General features: G+C 41.9%; 1 long non-coding RNA gene across 2 annotated transcripts in view; it reads left to right on the forward strand.

Annotated features, from left to right (window-relative positions):
* Positions 1-18,053, forward strand: part of LOC137633636 (uncharacterized) — a 35,879-nt gene extending 17,826 nt beyond the window's left edge. The window contains exons 4-7 of one of the 2 annotated variants that reach the window (XR_011042322.1): positions 4,633-4,803; positions 6,820-6,952; positions 7,334-7,512; positions 17,133-18,053. This is a non-coding gene — a long non-coding RNA (uncharacterized lncRNA). The remainder of the gene's footprint in view (positions 1-4,632; positions 4,804-6,819; positions 6,953-7,333; positions 7,513-17,132) is intronic. The other variant, XR_011042323.1, reaches the window with a different exon arrangement.
* Positions 18,054-25,609: the final 7,556 nt, after the last annotated feature.

Here is a 25,609-nt window from a genome sequence, read left to right on the forward strand (position 1 = left end):
AGAGGGATACCTCCGCTCCCACGGATCCCTCCGTGATCGATGAGCTTTCCGACACGGAGGTACAGATTGTAGACGAATTTCTGGGAGCGGGCGAGGGTTCCCCGGACGAGGTCTCGTCCTACTGTAAGGTTTTGGCACTTATCCGGCGGCACCACAGTTTGGATGAACCACAACCATAAGCGGAGCAAGCTTGGCTCTCAGGTCTGGGCAAGATGGTGGACAATCCTGTCCAGCAGAAACCTTCTCTGACTCTACCGTTAGCTCTTGATGTTGCCCTGGGGATGGAGCATGTGGACCGTTTTGTTGCAGGCCCGAAGAACTCGTTGAGGGCACAGGGTTCCTCCAAGCTCCTGCCGTGTCTTAGGATCCAGAAGAAATTTTATGTGCCCGACGGGCGTCACTCTGGGCCCCGCACGGTGGAGGAAGCGGTCGCTACCCTGAACCAGGGTAATCCAGACGAGCGTAGGCTGAACGCACCGGTGGTCTTCTCGCAAGCGGAGGCTGCCATGATGGAGGACACGTCTCAGGACATCGTAAACGTCACTTCTTGGTTGGACTGGTGGGCGTGCACCCTAGCAGGCTTCCAGCTAGCTCACGACCTGTCAGTCCCCGAGAATCAAGCACTCTTACAGGAACTGATCCGCTCGGGGGGCAAGGCCATGAAGTTCCTAACTTTTTAGTCCCTTACCCAGACGGCCAACTGGGTTCTGAGGAGAAGGGACACTATTCTGAACAGGTTGCCCCGTAGACTCCCTGAGAGGGAATCTAAGTTCCTGAGAAACTCTCCCAATTGGTGTGAGACGGTGTTCCCCTACAAACAGTGACTGAGACGATGGAGAGGGTCAGCAGGATGAAGGTTACAACCGAACCCAGACAGCAGTTGAAAAGACGGCCCCCGGTGAGAAGAGCCACTACAGACGGGGCCTACCCGCCTACACCCCCAGCTAGGCAGGAAGCTTCTACCCCTTCTTGGCACCAGTCTCCTCGGCCCTCCAGAAGGAGTGGTGCCCAACCTTAGGCCTCCTTCAGGCCAAAGTTCACAGGCTCAAGGAGAGGCCGTTCCGTCCGTCTCCTTAGGAGGAGATAGGAAGAGAGGCCCCCTACACCTTCCCACGCCTCAGGTGGGGGGATGCCTCAAACACTATTAGCAAGCATGGCAGGACAATGGAGCGGATCCAGGGAGGGATACAGGATTCCCTTCCTGTCAGATCCGCCCCCGCTGATTCCCGAACACCAGGCAGAGTGTCTCGCGCCTAAGGACTCAGAGAAGAGGACAGCCCTACAAACAGAAGTGGAAGCCATGTTGGACAAGGGAGCCCTGCAACCATTTCTTGAGCCTTCCCCAGGTTTCTACAGCAGGCTCTTCCTGGTGGAGAAGGCGATGGGAGGTTGGAGGCCAGTCATCGACCTCTCGGCCCTTAACAAGTTCATCAAGAAGACTCCCTTCGAAATGGACACGCCGAAGTCAGTACTGGCAGCCTTGAGAGAAGGGGATTTCATGATGTCCCTGGATCTCAAGGATGCTTGCTTTCAGATTTCCGTTCACCCCTCCAGCAGGAAGTTCCTCAGAGTAAGGTGGGGCGCTCAGACTCTGCAGTTCAGGACTCTCTGCTTCGGTCTTTCAACGGCTCCACAGGTCTTCACGAGGGTGTTCGCCTTAGTTTCGGTCTGGGCAGACAAGCAGGGCATCAGACTGATCAGGTACCTCGACGACTGGTTGCTTCTTTCAGCCTCAGAGGCAGACTTAACGTTTCAAGGTTCTCTGCTGTTGCAGTTCTGCAAGGACCTCGGGATCACGATCAACCTCGAGAAGTCCCAGTTAGTCCCCACCACCAGGATGACGTACCTGGGGATGGTACTGGAGTCCCAGCTAACAAGAGCCTTCCCCCCCCAGGAGAGGTTGAACAATCTAGACCAAGTGATTCGCCCGTTCCTAGCTGGCACTCCAGTGAGGGCCAAGGATTGGCAGAGGCTAGTGGGTCACCTAGTCTCGTTGGAAAAATTAGTTCCACAGGGAAGGCTTAAATTAAGACCGATCCAGTGGAACCTGAAGGATCTCTGGTCAGCGGAGGAGTCCCCACAGAAGATACGTTCCGGTGTCCTCCTCCTCCAGGGACACTTCTCTGGTGGTCCGACAGAAGTCACACGCTGAAGGGAATTCCGTTCGGCTCCGCTCCCCCGGCGATGCTGCTCTTCAAGGACGCATCGAAGGAGGGGTGGGGAGTGCATCTCCTTGAGGAAACAGCAGGACAGGACAGGTGGTGGGGTCAGAATGGTCTCTGCACCCCCAGGTGGCACGAGAAGTTCTCCGGTGTTGGGGCTCCCCGGTGATAGACCTGTTCGCCACAAGACTCAACGCCAAACTCCCCGTATTCTGCTCCCCAGTGCCAGATCCGACAGCAGCGTTCGAGGACGCCTTCCAGCACTCGTGGGACGGTCTCGACGTCTACGCATTTCCCCCCTTCGGGATCATCAGGCAGGTTCTCAACAGGCTGAGACAAGCCAAGTTCACAAAGATGACTTTGGTAGCACCCTGGTGGCCAGAGAGGGAGTGGTTCACGGATCTTCAGGACCTGGCCACCCTTCCTCCTTGGCCCCTGCCGACAAGAGAAGACCTTCTAAGTCAGCCTCACTTCCAAAGGCTACACGAAAACCCCCAAGGCCTGAAGCTTCACGCTTGGAGGTTATCAAGCGACTGCTAAGAAGGGAAGGCTTCTCAGATAAGACTGCTGACAGGATGTCGGGATATCTCCGGAAATCCTCATGCGTCGTATACCAAGCTTAGTGGGCAATGTTTGCTAGGTGGTGTGCTACTCAGAATCTGCGGCCCTTAGACGCTTCGGTCCACAATATCGCAGACTTCCTAGTCCATTTACGGGATGACAAGGGAGTATCCATTCCAGCCATCAAAGGGGTCCGTGCGGCACTGGGTCAGGTTTTCCAACTCAAGGGCATCAATCTAGGCACTTCCCGCCACATCTCCATGCTGATCAGAAGTTTTGAACAAATTTGAGACCCCCACTCCTCGAGGGTCCCCCAGTGGGATGTGGCCAAGGTTCTTAGGGCTCTCTCGAGCCCCCCCTTCGAACCGCTTAAAGACATTCTGGACAAGGACCTCACCCTCAAGGCAGTCTTCTTGTTAGCCCTTGCCTCGGCCAAACGGGTGAGCGAGCTCCACGGGTTGTCCTTTGAGGTTTCACACTTGAAAGGGTGGAAGGACATGTCGTTAAGTTCTTACCAGAGTTCGTGGCGAAGACCCAGAACCCTGCAGTTGCGGATCCCAGGTTCGAAGAATTCTCCATCCCAGCGATTCCGCCCTCGGGCAACCCGGAAGACCTGCGTTTGTGCCCGGTAAGAACTATCAGGAAATACCTCGGTAGGACATCCAAACTCAGACCGGCCATCAAGAGTTTGTTCGTTTCCACAGGTCCAGTCAAGAAGGCGGTGTCCAAAAATACCATATCCTTCTGGCTTAGGCAGGCTATGAAGAGGGCCTACGAGAGTGATGGCTCCATGGTGCCTGGGACCACGAGACCCCATGATATTAGGGGCCTTAGCACATCCTTGGCCTTTGACACTAACATGGCGGTGGGCCAAATCTTAAGGGCAGGCACTTGGGCTAGACAGTCCACGTTTACAGCCCATTACCTGAAGGACTGTACAAGAAAGTCCCTGGATGCTTTCTCCATTGGGCCGGTCATTTCGGCCATGCAACAAGTTTAGTGGTTTGGGCCCCGGGTAGCCCGTGGGAAGTAATCGTAAATGACACAGGTTCCTCCTTACTCTCCCCCCTTCCTTGCTACCCCCCTTTCCTTTATCCCATCCTTTTTCATATCCCCCTTTCAGGTGAGAGGGGTACATTGAGGCACACCATGTCTGGATTATAATTAAAGGTGAGTTGTACATAAGGTAGACTTTTGCGTGCTTTCCCCTACTCTCCTACCTCTCCCTGGACAATCTAGACCTAGCCTCCTATCTAGGTCATGGGCCCCAGGATGTTTCGAAATATTCCGAACTGTAAGCCACTCCCTCCTCCTAAAGTATAAGTCTCCTAAGAAAGTAGTTCGAGGTAAGTACTCCGTGTTGGAACAAATCACAAATTTTAAGTAATTTGTATTTTTCCTAACAGTACTTACCTCGAACTACTTTCGGGTTATGGCCCACCCATCCTACCCCGAGTATCCTACAGGGGTTCGAGGAGGACTTAAACATACGCTTACTGGCGATCTAACGAGCGCAACCTCATGCGCTGACCCCGGGTCGCCCCAGGGGGAGTATCCTTCCGCCCCGGAGCGCCCCGACAAGGTAGCGGAGAGAGGGGGAACTGCGCAAAATTCTTGGTCGGTAGAATGAGGGATCCCAGATCCTCCTAAGAAAGTAGTTCGAGGTAAGTACTGTTAGGAAAAATACAAATTACTTAAAATTTGTGATATTCATAGAATTAATCCTTAAAATCTGTGGGCCAATTTGCCCTTTATTCATTTCTTCCTCTTGATCAAAGATGTTTTGTGAAACAATCTTCGATTTTTATATTGAATTTATATTTTGTGATTAAAGACTATGCATTGTTTAGACACGCTTTGGTTTTTTTTATTTTGGTAATGTCAATTCATACATACGTTTCTCTTTCAGAAGACAAGGGTCATGACCCTGATCTGTACAGCGGTACCATATCGTCACTGTCCATTCGTTTTGAGGATGAGTGGGTTGGATGCGATGGTTGATTATCCGATCATCTTGGCCGCAAGGATTTTCTTCTGTGGGAGCAGTGTGGTTTTCGATCCATATCTAATCCAATGAAAGGTAAATTCAAAAGTAAATGTTATATGAAGGGTAGATTTTTTATATTAAGAATTCATGAAGTATTGCTGGTATGGAGTTTCTGCTAGGAATAGCCATAGTTAGTAACAGCATCTCTGTTCCTATGCTGATATAAACTCTTCATCATTTAATGAAGAGGATGTCTTCAGCTAGGCTGAAATGGCCTCTGAGTCGTAAACAAGTATCACGTCACTCATTTCTTCGACAGCAACCAGTATGTACGTATGTACTGTCTCTGCTCTCATCTTCCTACTGCTGGACCTTTCCTTACTTTCTTTTGTGATAAGTATTGGGTTTTCTCTTTTTGCTATGCATTACCCCTCTCTCTGTGAGAGTGGAAACACACCGAAAGGTAAGCATTTGGCGAAGAGACTTTAATTCCTTTGAAGATACAAACCTTTGGTTCTCAATCTGTTGCGTACCTTTGCTAAGGGCGTGACTTACAGTTCCCCTTCTGAGAAGTTTGTTCATGTTCTTTCTATGAGGAAGATGATGAACTTCTCAAACCATAATTCGGCTCGCTCGGTGGTAGTGTCCCTTCGTGAGGGAGTTACCCTTTTTTGCCTGAGTGTTCATTTGTTCCAATGTGCTTATTTTGCACTTATTGTCTGGAAGGAGTGCTTGACACTGTTAGGATGTCCCTGGGTGTTACTCCTGTGTATAAAAGTCCCTGTGCTCCCTTGCGACAAAACTCCAGTGTAGATGTTTTGTGTTTTTGCAAAGAACCTGTTGTAATTTACTCCCCGTTGGCAAGGAGAACTAGGAGTTTTCTCTCCCTCCTCTTCTTCCTCTCCTCCTTCTCCTCCTTCTCCTTTCTCTTCGTCAGACTTTTTTTTCAGGAAGAGGAATGTCGCCTATGAAGACCTTTCCGTACAGTTCCTTGGAATTTAACGATTGCTCTTCTTCGGGAGGGAGCGAAAAACGGTCAGCGCCGCTAACTGGTACATTCTGGGTTATTTTCTGCTCTTGCACTGGTTGCAGGTGATCGGTCCGCCTGGACTCAACTCCAACTCCTCAAGCAATTGAGGGTAAGTTTACACATCCTCCTGCTATGAAGGGAGAGGTGCTCTTCGTATGATACGTCTCATCGAGAGCAGGACCAGTCTCCTGGTTGTCTCTTCTGGTACTGGGGTGCACCAAGTAGAGAGATGGTAGTCACGGATCCTTCCCCCTTGTCTTCCTGTGCTTCCTAGGATCTATCATCATTTTTCGTGATTGAAAGCAGAGCATTGCCTCACGTGCTTATGAGTACCGGGCTGTGTTCTGTGTTCTTACGAGCATAGAGCATTACGTCTCGTGCTTACGAGTGCCGGGCTGTGCTCTGTGTTCTTACGAGAATAGATCCACATTCCCATCAAAGACAATATGATTATCATCAATTCTTAAGAAAATGCATAACTGGACTACAACACATACTTCAGCTGATTCGTCCAAAGCTTAAGACGAGAAACTGAAAAATGAACGAAGTCTTTCAGTTGCCGAAATACATCAGGAGAGAGATTTCCTCTATACGTGTTCTAACTGTCTGCTTTGTTAGAGCAAGTTCTTTTGCTTTCCTTTCGATGCTTTCATCTCCAAGAGGTCTTGCATGTCAGTTGCAAACTGGCAAAAACCTTGTTTGATTTGTTAAATTTTATTGGATATTTTCACTAGTTATTCCTAAACACATATTAAAGAGTACTGTATATAAATTAGAATTTTACTTAGAAACAATAGAATATTAGAATGTATCATACTAAAGATATAATAGAATTCTTAAATACAGTACAAAAAATAAGTATATTAATAAATCATATTTTATATTTAAAAGTGTGTATAAAACATTTTAGCTCAATTTCAGTGTACAACAGGAAAGGTATTGAAGCAAAATAGGTCTACCAGGATTTTCTAATAGCAAAACGTACTCATTGTATTTCAGGTCATAACTTTAAGATTAACCTTAGACTCTTCCAGATCCTGATATGGCAACACTTGTTCATTTTCCCTCTTCTCTTCCAGGTAGTCAACATTAGGTGTCGCAAGACGAAAGGTCAATGTAGACTTAAATGCGTCATGGTCAGTGATGGTGGCGGGGACAAGACCTGTTTCCTCATCTACACTGCGGACATGTTCCTTTTTGAATGTTGCAATGGTGAGGCATATCTCTCTCTCTCTCTCTCTCTCTCTCTCTCTCTCTCTCTCTCTCTCTCACCCCCATTCTTGCTGCCTTTCTTCCATCTTAACTATCACTCTACTTACAATGTTTTCTCCCAGTGGGACCTTGGCACTGAAGGGCTTTCCTGGCCCCAACATCCAACTCTTATGAATGAGGAATAACTTTTACAAGATATGATTTTTACATTTGTAGCCATTATTATTATTATTATTATAATCTAAGACAAATAAAACTGTGTTTACATTTATGTAAGTAAATTATTTTAAAAATAAAATTTGTGAGTTTAAAAAGAAATTACAGAATAAGAATCTTTTTAATCGCTTGTTTCTCGAACTAATCGCCCTTCGTCTCCCGCAGGTGTTTGACAACTGCGCCGTCACCGTTATGATTTCGGTGGAACCGTATACGTTTGGACTTAAGTACAGCCGTCCAGGAGGATAAAGACAGAGAGACCACTCAGTCACCCCAAGACGACGCCTTCTTGATCTATCTCTCCATGTTCTCGCCTACTTTCTTGCTTCGAAAATGTCAAGAAGGTGAGTGACGATCCTTGCTCTTCGTAGCTGCTTAGTGTCATCTGTGTACTTTGTAGGGTACACTGTAAGCATTGCTAAATGGTTTTGACAGATTCTCTTTCTGTCACTTTTTAACTGTCTGCTTTATCTTCAGTCCCAATTCCTACCCTTCATTTTCCTGTCCATCTTCTTCGATGTTTAAACATAAATACAAATTATATTCCTTTATAATTGGTGGCGGGGAAGACCCACTCGCATGTGGGTCAGCTCAACGCTCACTTTTGGCTTCGGCTGTTTTATTCAATTTGCTTTTTCAATATTAAACTTAGCCGGTGATTATATAAGCTGCAGCTCTGCTGCCCGACAGAAAAACTCTACGTTCAAAATACGCCAGCGATCGCTATGCAGGTAGGGGGTGTACATCAACAGCGCCATCTGTCGAGCAGGTACTCAGTACTCAATGTAAACACAGAACTCAATTTTCTCTCTGTCGTGCCACCGGCAAGACCTACTAATTTCGCTGTTGCTTACTGGATTGGTTTTCACATATTTGGTGAAGTACACATTTCTAGTTTTGAGCTTTCGCTTTGCAGACGTTATCTTCAATACATCCTTGCATTCTTTTATTGATTTTGGATTATTTGTTGACGACTTTGGATAGATTTTGAATTCCCCTTTGACTACTTCAAAATGGCTGACCCTTCTCAAGTCCCTAAGTTTAGGAAATGTAATGCCAGGGACTGTTCAAGGCGTCTTCCGAAGGCCTCTATCGATCCTCACACCGTTTGTTCCAATTGTCGGGATAAGGCCTGTCAATTGGAAGATCGATGTGAGGAATGCGTTGGGCTTTCGGAATTCGATTTCATCGAATTCCAGAAATACACACGTAGGCTAGAGAGAGATAGAGTCAGGAGAAGTTCATCTCGCTCCGTTGATATTTCCTCTCCTCATGCCCCACAACCTATTCCTTCCCCTGTAGTGGTTGCTCCTGATCCCCCTTCTAGCACTCAACAACCTTCGATGGCAGATATGATGCGTGCCATCCAGGCTCTGGGTGAGAGAGTCGAGTCATTGGCGAGTGACCGTAACCAACTCATGGCAGACGTCAAGGAGTTGAAGTGTAAGAGTGCTGTGGGTAGTGACAAAGTGAGTGGTAGTGTTGTGGAAAGTGTTATAGATAGTGTTGCGCTTGAGGGTTCGTCTGTTCGTGCCTGTCGTCCTCCCAGTCCGGGACCTCTTGCAAGCTCCCAAGCCCAGGGGAGAAGCAATGTCGTACGACCAAAGGGTTCGAGAGGCTTTAATCAGCGAACAGACGTTCCCTCCGTGGTTTCGGGCGTATCTAACCAAGATCGCCCCACCCACACGAAGACGAGAGAGCCCATTTATTCCTCGTCTGCGGAAGAGGTTTCTCGAAAGAAACCATGGACCAAGGTCTCGCGGCCTCTTAAGCGTAAGTCGGTCCCTTCCGCGCAAGTCCAACGGCCCAGTTGTAGCCACTGGGTCAGTTCGGACTCGCTGCAGTCTTCAGATGACTGCACACCTCCTAAGAGAGGCAAAGCGGTACCGCATCAGGCAGTAACACCGTCTGTTGCCGCACCTGCTACTGTAGACCCTAAGTGGTCGTTGCTGCAGACCATGCAGACACAGTTAACGTCATTAATGCAGGACTTTCGTGCGGAGAAGGTTGACGCTGCACCAACCTCTAGCCTACAACCACCCACGGTTGTGCGTCCAGTGGACGCTGAGGCTACCTTCTCCCGCACTCCAGCTGTGAGAGTCCCGCCACCCATGCGTTCCAGTGTACCCTGCCAGCCGCATGTTGACGTTCAGCGACGCACGGAACCTTCCGTTGACGTTCGCGAGTTACAACAACAACCTAAGTTGTTTTGTTTTGACGCGGTGCGTCAACCTCCGCAACCCAGTGTGGTTACCACTACTCGCCCACAGCAGACTAGACAGTCAGGAGTAGACGTTTTGCGCCCCCGCGCTGCTATGGTTGTTGCCAGTTCACAGACTGGGCAACAGTTCCATGACGTTGCGTCCGGTTCAGTCACGCATGCACCCGTGCTGCCGGACTCAGCTGACCAGCCGATTCCTACTCCTTTGCCGCTTCCTCCTCAGTTTTCAGATGATGGACTCTCTGATGATGACGACGCTGCACACATTGATGACCCGCATACGGACATCGACGAACCCAAGACCACGCAACCCTCCTTGGACTTTAGGAAAGTTCTTGCACTGTTCAGGGAGATGTATCCTGATCAGTTTATTTCTGCGGCCCCACGCTCTCCTCCATCTGAGTTCGCTTTAGGCACGCAGTCATCCGCGCCTGCCTTTACGAAGCTCGTCCTCGCCCGCTCGTCTAAGAGAGCTTTACGGGTGTTGGGAGAATGGATGCAGTCCAAAAAGCACCTTGGGAAGACAGCATTCACGTTTCCCCCTGCGAGACTCTCTTCCAGATCGAGCGTCTGGTATGCCACGGGAGAAGTTCTCGGCTTGGGAGTTCCTGCCTCTGCCCAGGGCGACTTCTCAAGTCTAGTAGACTCTCCCCGCAGGCTAGCCATGAGACGCTCTAAGATTTGTTGGTCTCCTTCAGACTTAGACCATCTGTTAAAAGGAGTGTTCAGAGCCTTCGAGGTTTTTAACTTTTTGGATTGGTGTTTGGGAGCGTTGAGCAGGAAGACCTCCCCTTCTGACAAGGAAACTTCCATGCTCATTATGTCCTGCATGGACAAGGCCATACGTGACGGATCCAGTGAGCTTGCGGCTTCGTTCGTTTCCGGGGTCCTCAAGAAACGGGAAAACCTTTGCTCGTTCCTGTCAGCTGGAGTAACACAGTGTCAGAGATCGGAACTTCTTTTTGCTCCTCTCTCAAAGTGCCTCTTCCCAGAGGAATTGATAAAGGAGATTGCTACCTCCTTGATTCAGAAGGACACCCATGACCTGGTTGCGTCCTCTGCCCGCAAAGCCACCCCTTTGCCTACCGTATCTAGACCCAGGATGGACACTCCAGCGTCCAGATTCATTCCGCCCTTTCGTGGCAGAGCCTCCAGCAGAGGAGGTGCTCGTGCCGAAGGGAGACGCGGGAAGAAGAAAGGTACCAAGTCCTTTAAAGGCAGAGTCTGACTGCCACCTTCTTCAGACAGCAGTGGGAGCCAGACTCAAGAACTTCTGGCAGATCTGGGAGAAAAGGGGCGCAGATGCACAATCTGTGAAGTTGCTAAGAGATGGGTACAAGATCCCGTTTGTCCGCAAACCCCCTCTAGCAACGTCTCCCATCGATCTCTCTCCCAGGTACAAAGAGGAAGACAAGAGGCTAGCCTTGAAGCAGGAGGTGTCTCTCTTGCTACAAAAGGGAGTGGTAGTCAAAGTCCGGGACCATCAATCCCCGGGCTTCTACAACCGTCTCTTCTTAGTGGTAAAGAAGACAGGAGGGTGGAGACCGGTGCTAGACGTCAGTGCGCTGAATGTCTTTGTCACAAAGCAGACGTTCGCCATGGAGACCACAAAGTCAGTTCTAGCAGCGGTCAGAAAGGAAGACTGGATGGTCTCTTTAGACCTAAGGGACGCATACTTTCACGTCCCCATCCACCCAGAATCCCAACCTTTGCTGAGATTCGTTTACGACAAGGTTGTCTACCAATTTCGAGCCCTGTGCTTTGGCCTAAGCACGGCTCCTCTTGTTTTTACGAGGCTGATGAGGAATATTGCCAAATTCCTGCATTTAGCGGATATCAGAGCCTCCCTCTATTTGGACGACTGGCTTCTAAGAGCGTCTTCCAGTCGTCGCTGTCTGGAGAATCTAAAGTGGACTCTAGATCTGATCAAGGAATTGGGTCTCCTGGTCAATATGGAAAAGTCCCAACTGGTCCCATCCCAAACTATAGTTTACTTAGGGATGGAGATTCACAGTCAAGCTTTTCGGGCTTTTCCGTCGACCCCCAGAACAAGTCAAGCCCAGGTATGCATCCAGAACATGCTAAAGAAGAAACGTTGTTCAGTCAGACAGTGGATGAGTCTGATAGGGACGCTATCATCCCTGGAACAGTTCGTTTCGTTAGGGAGACTACACCTCCGTCCCCTGCAATTTCATCTAGCTGTTTACTGGGAAAAGGACAAGACGCTAGAAGCGGTCTCGATCCCCATTTCCGAGAAGATGAAGTCAACACTGACTTGGTGGAAGGACAGTATCAACCTCAGAGAGGGTCTGCCCCTGGCTGTTCAGACCCCCAACCACATTCTCTTCTCGGACGCATCGGACACGGGCTGGGGTACGACACTAGACGGTCGGGAATGCTCGGGAACGTGGAACTCGAATCAAAGAGCGTTACACATCAACTGCAAGGAGCTACTGGCAGTTCATCTGGCCTTGAAAAGCTTCAAGTCCCTCCTTCAAGGCAAAGTGGTGGAGGTGAACTCGGACAACACCACGGCCTTGGCGTACATCTCCAAGCAAGGAGGGACCCATTCTATGACGTTGTACGAGATCGCAAGGGACCTCCTCACCTGGTCAAGAGATCTAAACCTCTCTCTAGTAACGAGGTTCATACAAGGCAATATGAATGTCATGGCGGATTGCCTCAGTCGGAAGGGTCAAATCATCCCAACAGAATGGACCCTTCACAAAGATGTGTGCAAGAGACTATGGGCCACATGGGGCCAACCTACCATAGATCTCTTCGCAACTTCAAGGACCAAGAGGCTCCCAATATATTGCTCACCGATCCCGGACCCAGCAGCAGTTCATATAGATGCCTTTCTGCTGGATTGGTCCCATCTAGACCTTTATGCATTCCCCCCGTTCAAGATTGTCAACAAGGTACTGCAGAAGTTCGCCTCTCACGAAGGGACAAGGTTGACGTTGGTTGCTCCCCTCTGGCCCGCGAGAGAATGGTTCACCGAGGTACTTCAATGGCTGGTGGACGTGCCCAGAACTCTTCCTCTAAGAGTGGACCTTCTACGTCAGCCACACGTAAAGAAGGTACACCCAGACCTCCACGCTCTTCGTCTGACTGCCTTCAGACTATCGAAAGACTCTCGAGAGCTAGAGGCTTTTCGAAGGAGGCAGCCAGGGCGATTGCTAGAGCAAGGAGGACATCCACTCTTAGAGTCTACCAGTCGAAGTGGGAAGTCTTCCGAAACTGGTGCAAGTCGGTATCAGTATCCTCAACCAGTACCTCTGTAACCCAAATAGCTGACTTCCTATTATACCTGAGGAAGGAAAGATCTCTTTCAGCTCCCACGATCAAAGGTTACAGAAGCATGTTGGCAGCAGTCTTCCGTCACAGAGGCTTAGATCTTTCTAACAACAAAGATCTACAGGACCTCCTTAAGTCTTTTGAGACCTCGAAGGAGAGTCGTTTGGCTACACCGGGTTGGAATTTAGACGTGGTACTAAGATTCCTTATGTCAGAAAGGTTCGAGCCACTACAATCAGCCTCCTTTAAAGATCTCACTTTAAAGACTCTTTTCCTCGTTTGCCTAGCAACAGCTAAAAGAGTCAGTGAGATACACGCCTTCAGCAAGAACATCGGATTTTCATCTGAAACGGCTACATGTTCTTTACAGCTTGGTTTTCTAGCCAAAAACGAGCTACCTTCTCGTCCTTGGCCGAAATCGTTCGATATTCCAAGCCTTTCAAATTTGGTTGGAAATGAACTAGAAAGAGTCTTATGCCCTGTTAGAGCTCTTAAGTTCTATTTAAGACGAACTAAACCTTTACGAGGACAGTCAGAAGCTTTATGGTGTGCTATTAAGAAACCTTCTTTACCTATGTCAAAGAATGCAGTTTCCTATTATATCAGACTGTTGATACGAGAAGCTCATTCCCATCTGAATGAGGAAGACCATGCTTTGCTGAAGGTAAGGACACATGAAGTTAGAGCTGTCGCAACTTCAGTGGCCTTTAAACAAAATAGATCTCTGCAGAGTATAATGGACGCAACCTATTGGAGAAGCAAGTCAGTGTTCGCGTCTTTTTATCTTAAAGATGTCCAGTCTCTTTACGAGAACTGCTACACCCTGGGACCATTCGTAGCAGCGAGTGCAGTAGTGGGTGAGGGCTCAACCACTACATTCCCCTAATTCCATAACCTTTTTAATCTTTCTCTTGAAATGTTTTTTATTGTTGTTTTTGGGTTGCCCGGAAGGCTAAGAAGCCTTTCGCATCCTGGTTGATTTGGCGGGTGGTCAAATTCTTTTCTTGAGAAGCGCCTAGATTAGAGGTTTTGATGAGGTCCTTTAGTATGGGTTGCAACCCTTGATACTTCAGCTCCTAGGAGTCGCTCAGCATCCTAAGAGGATCGCGAGGCTCAGTAAGGAAGACGTACTTAAAAAAGGCAGAGTAATTGTTCAAGTCGACTTCCTTACCAGGTACTTATTTATTTTATGTTTGTTATTTTGAATAACTGCTAAAATGAAATACAAAATACTTAGCTCATAATAATGTAAACAATTAATGCTGGTCTCTACCCACCCCCCTGGGTGTGAATCAGCTTATATAATCACCGGCTAAGTTTAATATTGAAAAATGTTATTTTTATTAATAAAATAAATTTTTGAATATACTTACCCGGTGATTATATATTAAAGGACCCTCCCTTCCTCCCCAATAGAGACCCAGTGGACCGAGGAGAAAATTGAGTTCTGTGTTTACATTGAGTACTGAGTACCTGCTCGACAGATGGCGCTGTTGATGTACACCCCCTACCTGCATAGCGATCGCTGGCGTATTTTGAACGTAGAGTTTTTCTGTCGGGCAGCAGAGCTGCAGCTTATATAATCACCGGGTAAGTATATTCAAAAATTTATTTTATTAATAAAAATAACATTTTTCTCATTCTAGATAAATGGAAAATACAAAGAAGTTATTTTCTGGATAAGCCAAAAATGTGTGATATGTTTTTGTGTAAACCTGCTGTATTAATCTATTCCTCCTTGTGTCTTTTTTGTTTGTAAATCATGATTAAAAAAACACAAATGTGAAGGTAAACAGATCAACTTGAGACTATATAGATTCTTATACAGTTGATGAAGAAGGTTAAGAATTTTTTTATTTATGTCTTGAATTTATGTCTTAAAATTAATGTGTAAGACATCTATGTCTGAAAGGAAAGTTAATACACAGGGGTATATGTAACAGAAGACATCCGGTAATGGTTTGGGTGTATTATCTCAACACCTCGATAGAATACGAGCGCAGACGACGGTCTCTAAGACAAAGCAGGGTCTATGGGTGATGTGGAAATTCAGTTTTTGAAAATGACATAATAGAGATGGCTGAACTGGTTAACTCCCAATGAATATCTAAATAATAATTATATATATTACAAGAAAAGGAATTCCAGTTTGTACAGATTTTCGTAGAAGAGACATCAACTTTGAACAATTGACTGGGGAAGGAATACAAGAATGGTTTCAGAGGTATTTCGTAACACCATGACAGCCCCTTGAGGACCAGATTTTCAATTAAAGAGGAACAGAGATTTAGCATTTGAGGAGAATGACTCTCCCACAAGTCATGGACATTCTTACGTTGAGATATCAGTTGACATTCCTGAGGTTTGATGAAACCTGTATTGAGAGAGGGATAGAAGAGCCATTATCTGTGTCCCTTCCCCGATTGCCATAATTTCATAAATTTTATCCTCGAGATTAGTTCACCAAACTTGTAACTGGTCTCCATAAGGCACTAGAAGAGTTAGAAGACCCAGGCCTACATGGCTTAGGAGTATGAAGTGTGAAGGAGGTGATGAATAGAGAAGTAGTGATTTAAAAGCTCAAGATAGAGACGACTGGTGAAATCTAACCGAGGCCCTTTGCGTCAATAGGTGTAGGAGGAGACGATGATGTTGGATACATTTGGAATTAACAAGGATCAAGTCTAAGGACCAAGGAAACTATAGAAAAAAGGCTTGACCAGGAGTGGCAGGTCTAGATAGAATAAGGATGTGGTATTCACTGTCAAATATTGTTATTATTACTAACTTAGCTACAACCCTAATTGGAAAAGCAAAATTCTAAAAGCCTTATAAGGGCTCCAACAGGGAAAAATACCCCAGTGAGGAAATCAAATAAGGAAGTAAGTAAACTAGATGTCTAAATATATATCTACTCTACTAAGACAGACTCATGTCAGCCTGTTCATTAAGAAATTTTCTGCAAGTTTGAAATTGAGTCTCAGTCTCCCTTGGCAGCTTTTTTCCTTCCTGTAGAGCTATGATTTGCAAATTGACACGTGAGGACCAAGTATTTACCAAATTCTAAAATCGATCAAGACAAAATTGATATGATTTCCTTTATGAGATACTACTGCTAGAGAGTTATTGGGTCCTTTGACTGGCCAGACAGTACTATATTGGATCCCTCTCTTTTGTCACAGCCTATTCTTTCCACATTCTCCTCTGTCCTCATGCACCTGACAACACTGAGATTACCAAACAATTCTTCTTCACTCAAGGAGTTAACCACTACAGTGGCTACTTTTCTCTTGGTAAGGGTAGAAGAGACTTTTTAAGCGATGGTAAGCAGCTCTTCTAGAAGTTTTTATAGTTTATATATATATATATATATATATATATATATATATATATATATATATATATATATATATATATATATATATATATATATATATATATATATATATATATATATATATATATATATATATGATTTAATCTAATGTTGTTCTTGAAATATTTTATTTTTATTGTTTATTACCTCTCATGTAGTTTATTTATTTCCTTGTTTCCTTTCCTCACTGGGGTATTTTTCCATCTTGGAGCCCTTGGGCTTATAGCATATTGCTTTTCCAACTAGGGTTGTAGCTTAGTAATAATGATAATAATAATATGAAACAGATTTATTACCAAAATGTTATTCTTAATATGGTCTGCATATCTTTCAAATGATTAGAATTCAATCTAAATTGGGGGCGTTGTATTCATGATTACAAAGAAATGAATTGTACTTTGTGGTATGGTCTTCTGATTGGAGAAGTTAATGCTTATATACAGAAAGTTAATACATTGCTTTAATATTCCTAGACTTAGAAATAGCTCACATATTAGATTTCAACTATGAAAATAAAATAAAAGGTTTTCCTGTTCGTCACAATTTGCAAACTAGATCGTTGGACCGTCAACTTTACTCACTCCAAAATATGTAAAACAGAGTATTGAGGACTTTGGTTATTATGTAGGCTACAAAAACATAAATTGACACTTGAATTCCTACAAGTACACCTTAATATTAAAAGGAATACTCTGTTACACATGTATACGTATAGATTTTGTCTACACCTTGATATTAAAAGGAATACTCTGTTACTCATGTATACGTATAGATTTTGTCTAAGTAATTAGTTGTGTTTGTGAAAAAATGTCACATTTAGATGATAGAATTACCCAGCGGTGTCCGTCTTCTAATGGTGAATGAAGACGAAAATCGAAAGCAATGCAAACTTTAGAAAAGTGAATAACTCTCAAGATTAATTCTTCCTAGAGTTTAGAATGATGCAGTTAGGCTTTAATGACTGATGAAGATATTATTCAAAAGTTCAGTAATGTATAATTGCTTCTATTATCTGTATTGTCTTGAGATATTCGTAAAAACATGACTAAAGTAATTTTCTCTTTCAGATTATCGACATCAGTACGAAGTACAGTAGAAGACTTAACAACATCAACGAAGAATTATCTGGGTTATAGATGAATCCATAGACGATTTTATCAAGAATCAAGAGAGCATCGATAATTACACCTTTTCTTAATTTCGTTTCGGTGAAGTCTTGGGTTTTTTATTCGAATAAGAATAGATGTATTTTACGTCCAAATGAAAGAATTAAATAATGCAAAATGTAAGAAAAAAAACTCTATTTTGCTAATTAACAATTGAGTTTATTCTAGAGGGCTTGTGAATATATACACATACTCGTAAGGTAGAAAGTCTCGTGGAATTGTGGAAGATCTGAATGAGGGAATCTCTGAAATGTATGAAAGGTTTATGTAAAATTTATTTCATTCTTCTTTCATATTTACATTTTATGAATATTGTTTGTTGAAATTATTATTTATAGAAATGTACAGAGATGTCAGCGAGCTTAAAGATTTTTATATATAAGGAATAACGTTTTATTTTGTGTTAAGTACTGTAGTATATATTTGAAATTCAAGATATTTTGCATTGGTAAGATGTTGAAGTTTATTCAAAAGTAGATTCATTGATGTTGAATTAGGTATAACATCCAACTCAGAAGAAGGTTCAGGTCCGATTCAGCTTCTAGAGAAAAGCGTCTTAGGAAGAGTTTCGCTTAATTCCGTCCGTTTTGTCGTTTCTAGAAAGTAAATGTTAATTTTTCATTACTCGCAAGAAGCGTTTTATCGTCATTTTTGTTTATATTCGGACTCTCCGTTTTAACTTTGAGACGTCAGTGAATCGCAAACGGTTATTCCTAAATTAGTCATGAAGAAATGCTTACATTCTTTCGTTTGATCTATTGAGCAGTTTTTTCTCAAATTTTGTCTTTCAAAATAATAATAATAATGATTAAAATGATAGAATTATTCAAAATGATATTATAAATAAAGATGTTTGAAATAATTAGAATTATAATAATAGTAATAACTGAAATAATAGTAATAATAATTAATATATTAGAATAATAATTTAAGGAATAATTGAAATGGTAATATCAATTTTTGTTTCAAATTAAAGTAATTGAAATAATAGTTGAATAATTAGAATAATAATAATAATAATTAAAACAGCTAATATTATAATAATCGAAATAATGAAAATACATATAAAGAATTCAATATCAGATTTATTAAAGAAATAAAAGTAATATAACAACACCAGAAGCAAAACACTTGAAAATATTTTGTATGAGAAAAGAAAGTCTTATGACTCCGGTAAAAAATTCTTTTACAATTTTGATTAAGTTCACTTATTGTTTTACTTGCCGAGTTTAAAAGGACACCTAATTAGAGTTTATATATTGTTTAAAACAGTGTATTCCTTTTTTAAAACAGTTTAGTTCTTGTTTAAAACAGTCTTGATTATTTTTTTCAGTGGCAAGTATTTCAAAATCACTTTCGTAGACGCTGTGTTAATTCTAGTACAACGTGAAAGGTTCAACATTGTTGATATTACACACACGGTTATACATATCGACATCACAGTCCTCTAAAGAATACTCTGCCTGTATTGGCAGAATTCCATTGTATTTAATTATATCTATATTAATGGTGACTATTATAATGGGTACATTAAGATTTTGTAATCCATTGTGGCTAATTTTCAAGTCAACTAGATCTCTATTGGCTGTTCTGAAAAGGTCGCTGGCATTTTCTGTACATTTGATGTCCTATATTTTGTATTTCATGTTTAGATTTATTATTAGCAGACAGAACACATTTTGACGTAGCAAAGGTTCTATTTTAAACTCTCATTTGAATGTTTACCAATCCTGAAACTACATGACGATAGTGAGAAAATTCCAATTAAGAAAGGACTTAGACAGGGAGACCCCTTCTCACCTAGATAATTCACAGCATTTCTTAATTGAAAATAAGCAGCAAATTCAGATCTGGGGAATTTCTATGTCATGAGAGAGAGAGAGAGAGAGAGAGAGAGAGAGAGAGAGAGAGAGAGAGAGAGAGAGAGTGAGTGTGTGTGTGTGTGTGTGTCGAGGCATAAGTAGTGGCCTGCAAGTGTTGGTACGCGTTAAAGACGTGATCTTCAACGTATAGGTCTTTCCGTACGTGCTGCTTAGCCGGGGTTTGTAAATCTGATGGCAGGGGATAGACTCCCCTTGCGGTGTGTAGGTCTTTGAGTATGTGCTGCTTTGCCGGGGCTTGTAAGTCTGACGGCAGGGGTAGACTCCCCCACAATGTAACGTAGGCTTTGTAGATCGCCAGAGGAGGTGCGAGACATGAAGAATTAGATAGGGACGACCAACCACCTCCTACCATTTCTGCCAATGAGAATTCCTTTATATATTCTTTCTCCAAGTCCATTTTACGAAGATTATTCTAGAATAAATCAAATGAAAAAGTGTAAAATACTGCACTTATTTAACAATTTCATAAAATCACAGTTTAAATATTTAACCAAAATAATATAAAAGTTTTCTGAGGTTGAATGTTGAGTTTCTCTTCCAGGGATTTCGCTGAGACATTTCAGGGGACAATGAAGAGTTGGGGGTATCATTATCATTATCATTATAGCAAACGATATCAAACAAAGTTATTCATTTTATGTTCTTAGGAAGATTAATCTATGATGGAAGTCATTATTCAAGGCAGGATATAATTGTTATAAGATAGCATAACCAGAATGGCTAGTCAAATGTTTAGGCTATTCAGTAGTCAGTCTTGAGTTGTGGGAATGGATAGTTGGATAGTCAAATACCATATGAGGTAAGGCTAGTTGTTAGCAAGCCTTATGTTAGGGAATAGTTGAACCAGATGGATAGTCGAGTATTGTACGAGAGAGAAGTTTTGAAGTATCAATATTAACCAATTTTAATCGAGATAACTTCAAGTGCTACAAATGTGTTCTGTCTGTTAATAATCATCGCAGGATTTTTTATATTTATAAATATTCTGTATCATCCCATTACAGCAAATGAGCAAAATCTTTTGAATTCTGTTTAGAAGTCAAATTTTGGTCGGGATTTTCATAGCTGTGAGCAGAAGTTTGACCTGGTAGATCAAGAGAGGACATTCTTCTTCTTCTTGTAGTAGGAAAAGACGTTTGTTCACACTAAAGCCAAGACTGTTTCTGTGTCCGTTTCGTGAGATTAGGCTGAGAAAACCACAGGTCAAAGTGCCGGTGAAAAAGATAAAGCTTCGGAAATGTTATTCGATAGGTTTAAAAACTTATTTGTTTAATGAGAGACTGAAATTTAAGCTTCATTAATTTTCCAAAACGGTACTGATATCAAATAGAGTAGTCTTTTAGTCTTGAATTTAATATATTTGCCTGATTAGTCTCTGAAATTTAATAATTATAGATCTGTTTTAATTTTTCTAAATATCAAGTTACCTGAAGTTAGTTTTGTGACATCTTAATTGTTCGAGCAATAGCCTGCGATACTTGGTCTCTTTCGCCTGATATATTTAGTCACCCTTCAGGAGGTTAGGACATTGAAGTGATAGATTAAGTGGGATGATGTTTTATGTTCTATTTACTTTTGAATCAAGATGTTTTTGCTGAGATCAGAAAAACATGTTATGAACTTCAGCTTTAGACACAAAAGGGAATCTGTAATACAGTAGTTTTTCTATCTGATTTTATATTGTTAGATTACTACTTATCTGAATGTAGATTTTTAATTTTATTTATTTAGCAGTGTAGAGGATTTACAAAAGTATAAATTTTTAATAAGTTTATGATAAAATGTTTTTCAGGCAATTTATTTTTGACTAGGTAGTATTAGCTTATGTTGTGATCGTTTGATTATTATTACTTGAATACAAACCCTTGTTTACTCCGTTTTTGCTTTTCCAATGACCAGAGTTTTAAGGAATTATTGGGATTCTGGCAATATTGTTTGCGTGCCAGCTATCTCACCCACTTCAAGCGGAAGTAGTTATTGCCACAGTTTAATCCTGTTCTTCGTGCTTAACACACTTGTCTGCTCAAACTGCTATTCAAATCTTTATGCATTTGTGTTTTTCTCTCTCAGATATGATGAATACAAATGCTTCAAAGTATGTATGAGAGCTGGACCTGGCCTTGAAGGTTCTCCTTGCAGCTCCTCCTTTCTTTGGATGAAGGTCAACCTACATTCCTTAAGAAATGATGGTTATGATATAAAATCTTGTTATTAATGAGGCCAATTTTATCTCTCTCCCGGTTTCAGCGTTAAAGGAACTATCTGGTGACGGGGCAATTTGTTACACTGTCCTATACGGGCAGTTTGCCTTTTTCATCCGAGGACTTCTTGTGGAACCCTTTCAAGGACTTCTCCTGGACGCCTATTTCTTACGAGGACTTATAGATGCCTGCCCTCACCCAACTTCTTTGTAAACACAAGTTAAAACAAGAAGGGCATACCTAGAAATACTATCTCCTTAAAAAGGCTCAAGATCTCTCTCTCAAGACAAGAGCCTGGTACATCAGGGATGTAACAAATTGCCACAGAGGCAGTAGAAATGGCAGTAGAGGCATCTGTGATACCTCCACTGGAGTTACCAAAAAGTTCAGGGGAAACTTTCCACTTTCTTAAATAAATGAGCTTGATAAGGCAACTAGGTGGGTTGGGTGAACCACCAAGGTGCTGTACTATTGACGGGTTCTTCCCAGAGCCGCAGAATACAAGACAACTGTGATGTCCCTCTGTCGAACCAGGCCAAGGGTGAGTTAGAATTGTTTAATTGACAGATTTCAGGTACGGAGATTTCCTTAAGGTCAAAGTACGGGTTGATTAATTTGGCCTTTGATGCGCCAGATGAAATCAAAATCTCCTCCTTTAGCCTTCTCAAAACAAAGTAAGTTTTATGTTCATACAAGAGCAGATCCGAACCCAGTGGATCTAGATGTAGCCAATCTTACACCAGGCACAAGTAGCGACAGGCTGCCTTGTTTGTCTTCTTCTTCTTATCATTACTAGCCAAGCTACAATCCCGGTTGGAAAAACAGGATGCTATAAGCCTCATCCACCCCGCAAGTCCTTAAAATTCTGTTCTTGGAAAAGCAACAACTGATTAAACACTTATAAATAACTCTGGTTTATATTGCTAGGAAAAATACAAATCATTTATCTAAGAATTTGTATTTTAAAACTATTTTATTATTGTGAATATTACGATGTTTATAAGGCTGTACCGTATAGGATTTTGCTCATTGCTGCAGTGCGAGTTTTGTATCAAAAGGTTTTTGTGACTTAATTTGATTATTGTTAAAGAGAACTTTTATGTTGAAGTCAGTTTGTTCTGTTTAAAATCTGTAATTTCTTTTGGTATAAGACTGGGTTTCAACATTCTAAGACTGAGAATTATTTCTTATGGACATATCAACGAAGGGAAAGAACTAGGAACGGCAACTAAAGAAAATTGGTAGATATGAGACTAGCAGGACTAAAAAGACCCTGAAGAATATAGACTTTATTCTTTATATGTTAGACTCATTAAGATGATGCAATGATTTTTATTATGGTTCTCCTACAAGTTAGCAAAGAAAGCTTTATTCTAGTTTGACCTTAGTGAAGCAAGTTAGATACATTTAATAAATTGTTATATTGATTAGAATGTAGCTATAGCGTACAATCCTTTTCTCAGTGGGGATACCTCAATGTGGTGAAAGGGTTTGTGTATCACCATGATCAAAGTTTTACTATCCAGGGCCACCCTTACTAGGTTGGTTTGCTGGGAGCGATCAGACTAAAGTCTCCGCCATCACCAATCCACAGTGGCCAGCGTGGCGATGGAAATGGCCAAACCCCAGACATGACTAAGGACATGTCTGAGGCCTTTGTCCTGCAGTGGACTAGAAACGTCTAGGGTTTTTTTGTATGTAAATGTATTAGTAATGGTTTGCTAGTTAATGAGTATGAAGGTAGATGTACAATGTTGCAATTTTATTCCAAGTTCTGAAAATATGTTTAAAGTAGTAGTTAATTCTTATAGAACAAAAGCAAGATAAAACAATTATAATTGAATTAATTAGATTATGTTATGAATTATGATATTTCTAGGTCCATTACTAAAGCATAAACATGAAACTAATTAATAAGATTTGAAATTGAGTCAAATGTCTTAATCACGCCTAACACGATTCCAGTCTTATGCCAAACGAAATACCATTTTGTAACTGACATTGCCATTGTATCGAGTCTAAAGTCTGAGTTCTCTTCCAGATGTAGATGATTTGGAAAGAATAAAGGCCAGTGGCCGCACCTCAAGGGGCTGATCTCACGGAACGCGCAAGGCAATGCTAAAGACGTCCCTCCCTGCTTGCCAGAGGCCTTGCAGTCATCAGACTGTGCCGGAGTTACTCCCGTTGCTATTGTGGTATGTGTCTTTTATCTCTGAATTGGAAAATTGATTATCTAACAACTGTTTTTGTTATTGGGAGAATGTATTCGCTATGTCGTCTTCCATTTGGTTAATATTAACTGAAATTGGTTGTCTCGATTTAGGTAAGAAAGTTAAGTTATAGCTTGAGATTAAGCTGTTGAAGTTTCTATCCTTTATATAAAGCTTACTTAGATATATAATTCTAAAAGGTGTCTTTTTGAATGTCACTGAAATAAAGGTGATCTAAAACTTAGAAGGATTTGAGGAAAATCTTGAGTCACAATTGTAATTTAACTGACTATCAGAGTTTCAAATTCCACTAATAACAATGCAAAGTTGTTTTATGAAATTATGACTTGTTAAATAAGTTTATTTATATTTTGTAGACTTTCATCGACCAAAGACCATCTATAACAATGCTAATTAGTATTCTTTTTAATGATAAAACAGTCATTAATTCCAAAGTTACATAATAATGGTCTGAAGAAATACGATACGTGGAAAGTATGATAAAAACGCAAGTACAGTATTTGTGTCCTTTATCATGGGACAGAAGGTGTCTTCCTTATCAGATATCGTCTAGAGATGATTTCAGTTTTGCCGTATATTCTAATTCCTGTAGTGATGTGTAAAGTAGATTCTAAGTCCAGGTTTTATGAACATAGTCTTCTGAAAGCAAAAGAATTGGCTGTGGGTTTTCCACATTACTTTTAGAATTAAAATACTTGGATAAACTATATATATTCTGCTATTAAGAGATTTACCAGAATAATAGTGTGTTTCAAATGTGACTTTATTTGTCAGGCAATTGGCTGTGTATTTATAATTAAATAGATTGATTACAAATGAATATTTGTCTACTTTTTATGAGAAATATCTTTATTAAATTTGAATATAAACACTTAGTGTACGCCTAATTAAACGTAAGAATTTTGGAATGTAGAATCACTTTCAGGTGAAAACAAAATAGTTAACTAATTCAATTCAATTATACCGTTGCATCTAAAAGAAACGAAAAATGCAAAGAATGTGAATTTAAATTTGTTAATCCTCAGACATTTTTAATTTACATTTGCGACTTGTCCCACGAAGGGCACGGAAGAGTTTTGCACATTTTTCATTACATTTAGGTTTTTGAAAACTTCCGAGAGAGAAAACCGGCATCACCCTATACATGTCCGATACATCGCACGCGTTGTTCCTCTGTGGGCGATCGAGTGAGGGAAAGTGAACAAGCATCTCTGTTGCATCAGTTCATCTTGAGTTGATGCAACAACCTTTTGTAATATGAAGTTATATGTACGTGTATTTTGATTCCCTGCTAATCTGTATCGAAAGGCGAAGTGAATGGCCTTCCTGATTCCGAGTAGACTCGTTGGTTTTCGTTCGATTAAGCGAAGCAGAAGTTATAGTCTTGGGAAGAATCATGGAGGCTCAATATTACGATGTCTTTGTCGTGAATTGGAGTCTTTCTATAGATGGGGAATGATTTTATAAGTCGCTGATGTGTAGTTTGAGGGTTTTTCTAAAGCCAGGTTGTGTTTCTTCTTGAATATGTTCCCAGGAAGTTTTGATTTTTAAACGGTCTGCTTTGGTCATAGATTTTTTATGCTCTTATAAATCTACATGTAATGTGGAGAGAATATAATCTTCAATATTTCTTTTTTATTTGGCAGTCATCAGTGGAGATTTTTGTCCTTTCAAGTTTACTAAGATTGGAAAACAAAGTCTGGCGCTTTGGGAAATCAAATTGTTCCGTCGTTCTGCCAAAAGATAAAACATGATGTACATTGGAATCCGTACATTACGGTAATAATGTTCAAGCTGTTTCTTTTGTTCTCAAGTCATGAACATTTAGAACACAAGAGGTTGATATAGAACAGAAATCTATAGAAAATTATTATCAAACAATAATTTTATGTTCTTAAAACTCAAAATTTTTTTAAGAAGAGGAGTTAGAAAAGAACTCAGTTTTCTTATCAGATTGAGGTACATAAGAGATTGATAAGTTTATAATGAGTTTTCTTTTTATTTGGTTACTGTCAGTCAGTTTCCATTATGTCAGTTTATCATGCAAGTTATAAGCCTCCAAA

This window comes from Palaemon carinicauda, chromosome 43 (genome assembly GCF_036898095.1).
Source record: "Palaemon carinicauda isolate YSFRI2023 chromosome 43, ASM3689809v2, whole genome shotgun sequence".
Taxonomy (NCBI): domain Eukaryota; kingdom Metazoa; phylum Arthropoda; class Malacostraca; order Decapoda; family Palaemonidae; genus Palaemon; species Palaemon carinicauda.